The sequence below is a fragment of the Phalangium opilio genome, unplaced genomic scaffold (genome assembly GCF_054372755.1).
Source record: "Phalangium opilio isolate 3A_F unplaced genomic scaffold, DU_Popi_V2 ptg000070l_1, whole genome shotgun sequence".
Lineage (NCBI taxonomy): Eukaryota > Metazoa > Arthropoda > Arachnida > Opiliones > Phalangiidae > Phalangium > Phalangium opilio.
Window position 1 is genome coordinate 2,854,821 of NW_028324182.1, and position 12,927 is coordinate 2,867,747.

The window sequence follows — 12,927 nt, forward strand, 5'->3', positions numbered from 1 at the left end:
TACATTTTTAGCGAAATTATTAACAGCTAAATACCTTTACAACGAAACGTAATATAAAGTAGTAAAGATTCGAAAACTACCAAATTGAATGCACATGCGATGAAGATAGCATCGTTATTATAACATAATCAAAGCATTGGTCGAGTAATCCTCAAACTATAATGCAGCCCGCCATTAAAGGTCTAGACTGTTTCGAGAACCTTTTGAAATCATAGCTTAAAGACTGTCGAAAGCTACTTCAGAGCTAAATCCCACCATCAGAGAAAAAATGGACATAATCCCCTCTCGTAGGCGACAAAATCCACCGGACAATTCCCCCCCCCAGGCCCCACTTCAAATGCCCCCCAGCCCCAGGACAAATTCCCACCAAACTGTGATTGACAGGGAGGGAAATCTCTATTATATTAAGTATATAAAATAAAGAACATTATTATGCAAAAAGGAGTAATGTTATATCGAAGGAAATATAAAATGCAATTTTTTGGAAAAGGCATGTTATTATGGGAAGTCAATGAAGATAAACAACAATATTTTGGAAAAGGCATATTATTTTGGGAAGTCAATGAAGATAAACAACAATATTTTGGAAAAGGCATATTATTTTGGGAAGTCAATGAAAATAATCAACAATATTTTGGAAAAGGCATATCATTTTGGAAAGTTAATGAAGATAATCAAGAATATTTTGGAAAAAGCATATTATTTTGGGAAGTCAATGAAGATAAACAACAATATTTTGGAAAATGCATATTATTTTGGAAAGTCAATGAAGATAAACCACATTATTTTGGAAAAGGCATATTATTTTGGGAAGTCAATGAAGATAAACAACAATATTTTGGAAAAGGCATATTATTTTGGGAAGTCAATGAAAATAAAATACAATATTTTGGAAAAGGCGTAAAATATTAAAGTTATTTATAAAATATTACTAACCCAACCTAACCTAACCTAACCTAACCTAACCTAACCCAACCTAACAAAACCTAACAAAACCTAACCTAACCCAACCCAACCCAACCCAACCTAACCTAACCTAACCTAACCTAACCTAACCTAACCCAACCTAACCGAAGAAAACCTAACCTAACCTAACCTAACCAAACCTAACCTAATCCAATCGAACCTAAACGAACCGAACCTAACCTAACCCAACCTAAACTAAACAAACCCAACCCAACCCAACCCGAATAAAACAAACTGAACGTAAATATTGCATGCCATTGACACCACCAATTAACCAATCCAAAGCAAAAAAAGTTTCGTATTTGCAAATTTTCACCATATTTAGGCTAATAACTTTTACGTACACCTATTTTTACCCTAGAACTGAATGAAAGTCACAAATTAATTTGAAATAAGTCAAATTTTATTTTAATAATATCATGAGTTAATAATATGTTATCGTTTTGTAGGAGATCTTATCATCCTACTCGCTTTATATTAACTTTGATTTGCGTGTAGTGTTTCGATTCGGATGCAATCTTCATTACTCGTTCTATATAAACTCTCACTTGTGTCATTACATAGAAATAAGTTATCTTAAATAATTAATTAAATATAAATGATATTAATTATTTTAATCGCCAGTAAATAATTTTAAAAATAGTTAAATCGTTTAAAATAAAGTTGTTCCTATTATCTTTCGAAACTTTGCTAATATTGACGTTTAAAGTGAAGGGTACCCCTCTTGCCCGCTTTCTTCAAATTTTGGGGTATATATACGATTCGTTTCCATTATAATAATAGATAACAAGTTGGGAAAACCAAAATATTAACTCTCCGAGTCAAGAGGTCTACTACTACAAACTTATTTACCTAGATATGGAATTATTTCTCATTTTTGAAGTAAAAATTTACGAAATATTGAAGCAGTATTCCAAGCATAGCGAATATACAGTAAAGCAGGCGACATTTTACATCCAATAAGGATAAATCTTGGACACATGGAAATCAGTCAATGGGGAAAAGATCAGGAAATGAAGTCTACGCTTCAGCTTTTTACCGTATATTCTGATAGCTACATTCACAACTGGTTTTCAGTGTAAAGACTATCGTCTCGTCTCACCTCAACAATATTCTTAGTTTGCCAACATGAATGTTAACGTTAAATAACAATAAAGCTAAATTGTAGCTAGACGCACTATTAGTCAATGCGCACCATAAAGAGAATAAAAAGTCTGTAGCTACTACCCGTTTACCATTAGCCCTTTTACTATTCGAATTGCCACCATGATCTTTTCTTCTATTATAAAACCTTAACCTGACTATTTAATAGTGTATTTAACTTTCGGCTCACTCTGAACCGTTGATGTCTCTTCATTTCAGACACGAAAATCAAAACCCAAAGTTTACTTCACCTCAGGCCTCAATTATTTACTCTTTATTTCACTAAGCCTATTGCGGATGATACATAATATACCCGCCGGAGTCTAGGTCTTAGTTTTCTTCATGAAATCACTAAACCAAGGATTATCCTATATACAGATGTAGTATAGCTTAAGTAATATATAAACAGCCATTTCAAATAACAATATTAAAAAAACTCTTTGGAATATCAAAATGAAACAGAGCTTTAAAGCTACAAAAGTACTAAATGCATCATAATTACGAAAAATACTTCCACATATTCACTTTATATTATGGAAAAAGGGAATATTAAGGTTCTGTATGATTTCTTAACACATCAACACAAGGCTAACTGCTAACGCGACGCACTAGTGTAACAATGGACGGACACACACAGACAAAAACATAGACTGCTTTTTAACTCTTTCCGTATTCATTTTGATTTGAGAAACAAGATTATCTTTAATATTTAAATAAACATAATTATTTTTAATTATTTTAATCTTCAATAATTAACATTAATAATAGTTAAATCGTTTAAAATAAAGTTATACCTATTATCATCTCAAACTTTGCTAATATTGACGTTTAAAGTGAAGGGTACCCCTCTTGCCCGCTTTCCTCAAATTTTGGGGTATATATACGATTCGTTTCCATCGTAATAGTAAGGAAAAAGCGCAATTGCGAAAACCTTTGGTGGCGATCCCACCTTAGGGAGGCTAGACGTTTCTCGTAACCCTAGCTGATCGCCGCGTATATCCTAAAACCAAACGATGATAATGGAGTAGAAGCCAATGAGACAGGTTGGTGTCTATGTGGAATAGACGGAAGACCAGTAGATGGTGGTGTTTAGAAGCCAGAATGTACAGACTGTTGTCCAAGTGGGATGGACAAAGACCGGAAGATGGTGGTGATTAGAAGCCAGTATATACAGACTGGAGTCCGTGTGGGATGGACAAAGACCAGAAGATGGTGGTGTGAGAACTCAAGTAGAGGAGCCATTTCTGTGACTGTGAAAGCAGTTCGGAAATGGCGAACACGTTTGCTCCGATTTGGAAACTGCGAACGCGGTCACGTGGGTGTAACAACAGACAGACACACAGACAGACAGACACGATCGTTACAGAACCTCTCCGTGACATACGTCACTCGGAGAGGTAAAAACGCATTCGCGTGAACCGGTGGTGGAAGCCCTGCCATTGGGAGGCTAGACGTTTCTCGTAACCCTAGCCGACCGCCGCGTATATCTTGAAACCAAACGATGACGAAGGAAAAGAAGCCAGAATGGACTGACTGGCATCCATGTGGAATGGACAAAGACCTGAAGATGGTGGTGCATAGAAGCTGGTGTCAATGTGAAATTGACGAAGAACAGAAGATGGTTGTGCTTGGAAGCTTGCAAGTACAGACTAGTGTCCATGTGAGATGGACAAAGACTAGCAGATTGTGGTCCTTATAAGCCAGTTAGTAAAGACTGGTGTTCGTAGATGAATGGCCAAATTTCCGTGAACCGCGAACGCGTTCCGGAAATCGGGTATTTGTTTGCTCCGATACGCAAACTGCGAACGCGGTCACGTGGGGTCTGACAGACAGACAGACACACAGACACGGCCGGTGTAATACCTCTCCGTGACATACGTCACTCGGAGAGGTAAAAACTAGTTCTCATGAAAATACAACATTTGGCGCTAGGCGGCAGCGGTTAACAATCGCCCAACGAGGTACACTGGGAGACTTTTCAGTGCCGCAGGTCGCCCATCATTGTCACTCTATCAGTTCGGTACCGGCTTTGAAAGGGGTAGGAGGCCGACGGAGTACTTGGTCTTACAAGATTCAAGAGGCTCCTTTTTATACGTGCTCACTGCTGAAATTAATTTCTGATACTTTTATGCGTAATTCAAAGAAAGAGTCACGCGCATAAGGGCACTTCGGCCATTAAAGGTCATAATTCCAAGAGACATCTCTAAATGCAACCTGATTCTAACCTCTCCACATTTAAGGAACTTCTCTTGGCATTACTGTTTTTACCTCTATCGACCTGCCTCCATGGTTCAACTTGAAAGAATTAATTAAAAAATAAAATTAAAATAAGGGCTGTCTCTACAAACAGTACCCGACACATGGTGGTTGAATGGGGTGACGCTTTGCCGCATCAAGTACCGATACTAAAGGTATATAGTGCACATGGTGGTTATTCACAAATAAATTCGCTCGGTTATTTTGTCCAGTACAGAGTTAATTTCCTTGACTTACAGCTTTGTCGATTTTTACCTCTCCGAGTGACGTATGTCACGGAGAGGTATTACACTGGCCGTGTCTGTCTGTCTGTGTGTCGGTGTGTCTGTCTGTCTGTCTGTCAGACCCCACGTGACCACGTTCGCAGTTTACAAATCGGAGCAAACAAATACCCGATTTCCGGAACGCGTTCGCGGTTCACGGAAATTTGGCCATTCATCTACCAACACCAGCCTTTACTAACTGGCTTCTTAGGACCACAATCTGCTAGTCTTTGTCCATCCCACATGGACACTAGTCTGTACTTGCTAGCTTCCAAGCACAAACATCTTCTGTTCTTCGTCAATTTCACCTTGACACCAGCTTTTATGCACCACCATCTTCTGTTCTTCGTCAATTCCACATTGACACCAGCTTCTATGCACCAGCATCTTCAGGTCTTTGTCCATTCCACATGGACGCCAGTCAGTCCATTCTGGCTTCTCTTCCTTCGTCATCGTTTGGTTTCAAGATATACGCGGCGATCGGCTAGGGTTACGAGAAACGTCTAGCCTCCCAATGGCAGGGCTTCCACCATCGGTTCACGCGAATGCGTTTTTATCTAGTATTGGTTTCAAGATATACGCGGCGATCGGCTAGGGTTACGAGAAACGTCTAGCCTCCCAATGGCAGGGCTTCCACCATCGGTTCACGCGAATGCGTTTCTATCTATTATTATAATGGAAACGAATCGTATATATACCCCTAAATTTGAAGAAAGCGGGCAAGAGGGGTACCCTTCACTTTAAACGTCAATATTAGCAAAGTTTCGAAAGAGAATAGGAACAACTTTATTTAAAACGATTTAACTATTTTTAAAGTTATTTACTGGCGATTAAAATAATTAATATCATTTATATTTAATTAATTATTTAAGATAAACTTATTTCTTTGAAGTGGCACAAGTGAGAGTTTATATAGAACGAGTAATGAAGATTACATCTGAATCGAAACACTACACGCATATCAAAGTTAATATAAAGCGAGTAGGATGATAAGATCTCTTACAAAACGATAACATTTCCTTTTTGCAGAATATTAAATGGAAATATTTTTAATATTTTTCGGCATTACGATTCTTTTAGTAGTTGTGTAGCTATAAAGCTCTGTTTCATCTCAATATTCCAAGAACATCTTTTGATATTAACATTTCAAATTTGGTGTTTACTTTTTAATTCAGCTTTACTACATTTATATATAGCGTAAACGCAACCTTTAATTTCACTACATAATATGGATATCAATATTTCGCGTCTCTGTAAGTGTTGAAGCGATTGAGTGAGTCGAAAGATAAATACACATCCTATATTTTAGTTGTACCATGCGTACCACAATGTTGCCAGGCGTTTATAGAAGGATGCTTGGGTACTTGGTACAGACTGTTACGTCTACCAAGTTTCCTAGCATCCAAGAATAAATAGGATTCATAGAAGCCAGTGTTAAGGGCATGTCATGGGTCAAGTCGTTAAATATATCGACGCAGTTAAATAGCTGATAGCATTATTTTATGCACTTTCTCTTTGCGTTTCGAGAGGAAGTTCAACTTTGGCACGGACGACAGATGGCGCTCTTAACCTTCTACCCCCAAAAATCGCTTTTGTCTGCTCGGTTTCCCCTTCCGCGTTTTTTCGTTATAAACTTATGATTTAACGAACTGAGAATTAAAATTTCATATTTCCTAAGACAGATAAGCTTCTACTCCTTTCATCTTACTCCCAGTTAGATTTAACCTTGTTAAAACATAATCAGATGAATTTGAGTTACAATGCCGTAAAATCCTCTGCATACAGTTACCTAGGAGTGATAGAGACATTTTTACCGATGTCTAGAGATGATAAACTTAAGCGAAATTTTTTACGTTTGAATAAAAATACCGCTTCCAGTAGTGGGTTTATAGTACTCCTTGTTTGTGTAAGATTAGTGTAGCTGTAGAGCGTAATCATGATAAACCCTTAAAAATATTAATTAGGAAAAGGACTTAATTTATAACATAATTGTTCAATTGGCGATTGAATGAGAACAAAAGGCGGACTTGGCTCTACATGGGATCTCAGAACTTTTTAGGGCGGAGAGGGCACGAAGCGAGGCTTGGCCCATTTTTGTACATGTTAATGTATTTCTTAGGTTAATTATACTTGATTGAGTTTAATTTAACGGCTTATCTTGTTTATCTTGTGTGGATTTATTTTATAATAAAAGTTTCAATAAAATATTAACTTAAATTGCAATTACCCTAAAATTTTAATGTATGCGCTTTTGATGTATTTTAATGATCATTTAGATTAATTTGAAAGTGAAATAGGAAACTACTGTGGCTGTACGAAAAACTTGTGATGTTTTAATCTTAATTTGAGCGTGGTTCGTGAGAGTGGATTAAGCTTAAAATTTATTTGAATTTTTTACCCTATTTGCAATGTTTAGTGCAGTTTAATATTTTTCCCTTACCGAAAAAACCACCTCTAAAACACGTCTTGGGTTGGGCTGAAGACGTTTTTTAGAGGTTTTTTTTCGGTAAGGGTTGCCATATATTCATCATTATGGTACCCTAAACTTTTGGGTAGTTTAAACAGTTTATCCTATGAAAAACATTAACATGTACAAAAATGGGCCAAGCCTCGCTTCGTGCCCTTTCCGCCGTAAAACGTTCTGAGATCCCATGTAGAGCCAAGTCTGCCTTTTGTTCTCATTCAATCGCCAATTGAACAATTATGTTATAAATTAAGTCCTTTTCCTAATTAATAACCAATATTCTTTGACTCTATCATTATTATACATCTTTGTTCGTATCAAAAATATCGTGACTTGGCAATCGCAGGTAAGTAATATTAAAAGGAAGTCACTAAATCGTTGCCGATTTTAAAATAATCGAAGGGATGTTCACTAAATCGTTTATGGTATAGGGGATATGTACAAGTTTATAAGATGAGTCATGCTCAACCGTATGTACAAATTATATGGTGAGTTATGCATAACCCTATTTACATGTTTATTAGGTGAGTTATACATAACCTTATGTACACATTTATAAGGTAATTACCTGCGCTTGCCAAGTCACGATATTTTTGATACGAACAAAGATGTATAATAATGATAGAGTCAAAGAATATTGGTTATTAATTAGGAAAAGGACTTAATTTATAACATAATTGTTCAATTGGCGATTGAATGAGAACAAAAGGCAGACTTGGCTCTACATGGGATCTCAGAACGTTTTACGGCGGAAAGGGCACGAAGCGAGGCTTGGCCCATTTTTGTACATGTTAATGTTTTTCATAGGATCTCACTTCTTTTTGTAGATCCTCTCGTTATACTTCGGTAGTTATATTAAAAGAAGACCCTCTCGTGGTACTTCGTTTACCAATATAATCGCTAACGTTTCTCCATATTTACGCTGAATTACCCCTTTCGACCCGCAGAGAATATGCAATAAAGGTTGTACGCGATATCCTAATATAAGAATGTAGCATCAGTTACGACACATTTCTTTTAAATTACTACACCTATTAGCTTTAATATATATTTAACTTTCGGTTAACTTTGGCCCATTACGTCCTTTCATCAAGAACACACACTATTACTGTTAAAAAGACGGCAGCGCCATCTAGTTTTAAAATAAAGAACTAAAGAACAATTTTATAAAAATTTCGGCATGTTTTAATTTTTCTGTGCTTTATAAAATAAATGAAAACTAAATCCTGAATTTTAAGTTTCTATCTACCCTAGAAGTACCTTAGAATTTTGATGATCGGTGAGTGAGTGAGTGAGTGACAAAATAAGGGAAATTTCACCTGCGATATTTCGAAAAGTATATTGGGTAGGATCTTGAAATTTGGAAACTATAGCTAGAATTGACGGTCCTCGCGGCAAGCAAAATTTCAGACTTTTACCTATACCCATAGCGAAGTTACAGTGGGCTTAAAAGAGCCACGAGTTGCTTCGAGAAAAGGATGTCAGTGCTCGACTTGGCTGGGAGCACTGCCGTGCTCCCAGATTTAAAAGTTATTTGAGCTTTTATCCAAAAATGTATATTTTGGTTTAATTTCACGTTAATTATATTTAATTGAGTTAAAATTAACGTAGGATTGTGTTTTGGCAGTGTACATTTAGGCTATAAAATGAGTTTAAATGTATACTTCACCTTAATTGCAATTTTTAGTGGAGTTTTCGATTCTTATTTTACCCTAAACTTTTGAATTTCGCGCCTATTAAGGTGCTTTCGAGATAATTTAAATTAGCTTAAGTGTGAAAGAGAAAACATGGGGCTTTACCAACGGCTTGGTTAGATACAATCTTAATCAAGGACATCATTTAAGAGTTATCTGAGTTTTCATCCAAAAAAAATGTACATTCGGGGTTTAATTTCACGTTAATCACACTTAATTACGTTGAAATTAACTTGTCGTCAGTGCTCATTAAGCTTATAAAATGACTTTTAATAAATAATTCACCTTAACTCTAATGTTTAGAGGAGTTTTTTATTATTTCCAACACATTGCGTTAAATTTTTATCATATCCTGTGCTAGGTTTGTGGTAAAGATTATCTATACAATATGTTAATGAATGATGTTATTCTATAGTTTAGCTTGAATACCAGTAATTAAATCAAATACCTATACAATTCATAGCAATTTAAACCAATAAACAAACGGCAACGTGGACTGTGGAAATAGCAAACAACGTAACCCTCCGTTTCTAACTTGGTTACGTTGAGAGAATCTGTGATGTAAACATGAAAATTATTTGACTTATTAAATTATATAACGACACTGTCCTCCTGGATTAACCAGCACCACTGTTACTTATGAATTAAACAATCCACTGTTGGTAACAAATAGTTTATAAAATGATAACGTAACATCACAGTATAACTGATTCAATAGGACCAAAATTGTTTTAACGAATAATCTGGTCCTCTACATTGGTTTAGTTTTAAGGAATTATATCACACACCTTCACAATTAGTAGCATTTTAGTGAGATTAACAAATAATGAAACCGCGTATACCTGTCCTCAAATGAGAATGTTGAGTGAACTGCGCTAACCAGTAACCTATACACCACTCTTTTAACTGCCGTAGGAAAACACATTGAACATTTTGTGATCTTTCCTGTAATATTTTGAAGTTGAATTCTTCACAGGGTGAAAACACTACCGTTGATTTCTAAACCATTAACAAATAATGAAACCCAGTATACCTCATACGTAACTCTCCGTTTCCAACGTGGTTACGTTGAGAGAATCTGTGCTGATGTAAACATGGAAATTCCTCTACATTGGTTTAGTTTAAGGAAATATATCACACACCTTCACAATTAGTAGCATTTTGGTGAGATTAACAAATAATGAAACCCTGTATACCTCAGTCCTCATATATTTGTTTGTAGCAGGAAACGAAGCAGACTGCGTATTTTTGGAATACAGAGCTGGAAATGAGCTTTTTTTATCTTGAAAGGGGAAAGACTATATAAATACTATATTACATAGACAAACTAAAATACAACTTAAGCCTTGGCCGTGAAGAACGTTCAAAAACTTACTTTAAATGATATAAAAACCTCTGTTAACTGTAATTATTTACCTGAATTACTTTTCTAGACGAAAATTCGACCTGATAACGACCTATTTCTTATTAAGGGTGCTACAGTTAATTAGAAAATACATATAAAGGTGCTCAAGCTCGGATGAAATAGTAAAGTAATCTGTCAGCGTCTACTGCTAGATAGTCTGACTCAAAATAATTTTGACGTACTTTCAGAATTAACTAAAATTAACATACTTAGAGTTAATTGATTTAAATTAAACTAGCCGATAGCACACCTTGAATACATAATTGTTAAATTAAGAGTATTCCGAAAAGTAACTTCGCTCTAGTTTTTCAGTTAGAGGTGGCTAAATATCACGAAAAACCCCATGTTAATCTCCATAGGAAAAATGGTAAAAGCATGTGAATTTTGCTTTAACGTTACAAAAGAGTATCAAGTCATATCTACAAGGGCCTACCGGCCCTGTAGAATATAACTATGAATATACAGCTCTATCATATGCCCCTTCTATCATGTCGATTTGGTTTTGGTGTTACCCTCCTAGCTTTGACGCGTTTTGCGTAGCTATATAGCCAATCACAAGACAAGAGAAAGTGACGTTTTGAATTTACACACCCCCGGACTCCCACTCCCTTCGCCCGCTCCTAATACTAGCAGACACGTGACTGATGTCTCCTTTCGCTAAGCCCCGCCCAAACCTTATCGAGAGGTTAGACAGCGTAACGCAGCTGTATATTCATAGTTATATAGATTCATGGTAATAGTTAGTATAGGGCGCTGTAGGTTAGCTGTGGCATAGGGGCTAGTCACCACCCCTCTATGCATTGTAAAGGCGTTGGATCGGTGGCAATAAGTCGCAAGATGACTTGGTCCAATTAGCTAGCTGAACTTATAAAACTGTCCAGGTCACTGAGGAACTGTTCCGCCAGGTTTTTGAATGGACCGCTCTGTAACGGATATATCACTGTGGGCCAAATAAATTGGTTAATAATGTTATGTTACTGCATAGGGCGCAAGAGTGGGCTCGCTATCAAGTGGTCCAGGTCGCCAGCAACCGATTGAAGAATTTCAGCTTTGTCGAGTATTATTTCGTCTGCGAAGCTCACCCCAAGTACTTTATTCTTTCGTTTAGACGAAGAGTGGGTATTAATTCTCCATTTAGCAACCGCATATCTTCCTCTGAGTGGTCCAATTTCCCCTTCTCAATGATGATTGCCTTGCTATTTTTTGCAATTTGCCGTTAATCCAATTGACCCTAGGCCATCCAAGACGATTTGTGTTAATACTTTTGCCGATGCTTTATTTTTCGCAATTACAGCAGTGTCATCTGCGAAGTCCAGACCTGATAGCGGTTTTTGCCCCTCAATCATTTCGAACCCATTTGTCATTGCCACAGAGTCTTCTGTAAGTTCTTTCAAGATGAAATCAATCGCAATGTTAAATAATATTGGGGAAAGGGGGGCCCCTTGCGGAACTCCTCTTGCGATGGAAATTCGCCTTGTTGATTTCCCTCCGACTTCAATCTGGACCTCATTACCCGAGGTAAGTTCCATTAGTATATAGTTTTCTTTGTTTTTGAGAGAAAGGCATAGTATTCAAAAATTCCTGTATGTGTTGATGACTTACGTTGTCAAATGCTTTTGCCACATCAATGAACACTATTGCGCAGTCCACGTGGTGTGTTTTGGCCGATTGGAGGGCGCCGTTCACAAGTGATGAATTTATGTGCGTATTTATTTATGGACGAAGACCAGAAGATGGTGGTGTTTAGAAGCCAGTAAGTACAGACTGGTGTTCATGTTGGATGGACAAAAGACCAGATGATGGTGGTGTGCAGAAGCAAAAAAATACAGACTGGTGTCCATGTGGGACATCTGGTCAAAAGACCAGATGATGGTGGTGTGCAGAAGCCAAAAAATACAGACTGGTGTCCATGTGGGTTGGACAAAAGACCAGATGATGGTGGTGTTCAAATGCCAGAAAATACAGACTGGTGACCATGTGGGATGGTCAAAAGACCAGATGATGGTGGTGTGTAGAAGCCAGAAAATACAGACTGGTGTCCATGTGGGTTGGACAAAAGACCAGATGATGGTTGTGTTTAAAGGCCAGAAAATACAGACTGGTGTCCACGTGGCATGGACAAAAGACCGGATGGTGGTGATATATAAAGTTCAGTAACAGGTAAAACGCTGGCTCTCTGAAAGAGAGAGAGGTAAAACGCTGGCGCTCTGAATGAGAGCGAGGTAAAACCAACGCTGGTGCTCTGGATGAGAGAGATTTGAAACGCTGGCGCTCTGAATGAGAGAGAGGTAAAACCAACGCTGGTGCTCTGGATGAGAGAGATGTAAAACGCTGGCGCTCTGAATGAGAGAGGTTTAAAACGCTGGCGCTCTGAATGAGAGAGGTTTAAAACGCTGGCGCTCTGAATGAGAGAGATTTAAAACGCTGGCGCTCTGAATGAGAGAGATTTAAAACGCTGGCGCTCTGAATGAGAGAGAGGTAAAAAGCTGGGGCGCAGAATGAGAGAGAGGTAAAACGCTGGGGCGCTGAATGAGAGAGAAATAAAACGCTGGCGCTCTGAATGTGAGAGAGGTAAAACCCTGGCGCTCTGAATGAGAGAGGGGTGAAACGCTGGGGCGCTGAATGAGAGAGAGAGAGAGGTAAAGCAGGTAAAACGCTGGGGCACTGAATGAGAGAGAGAGAGGTAAAGCAGGTAAAACGCTGGGGCGCTGAATGAAAGAAAGTAAATTGGAATTT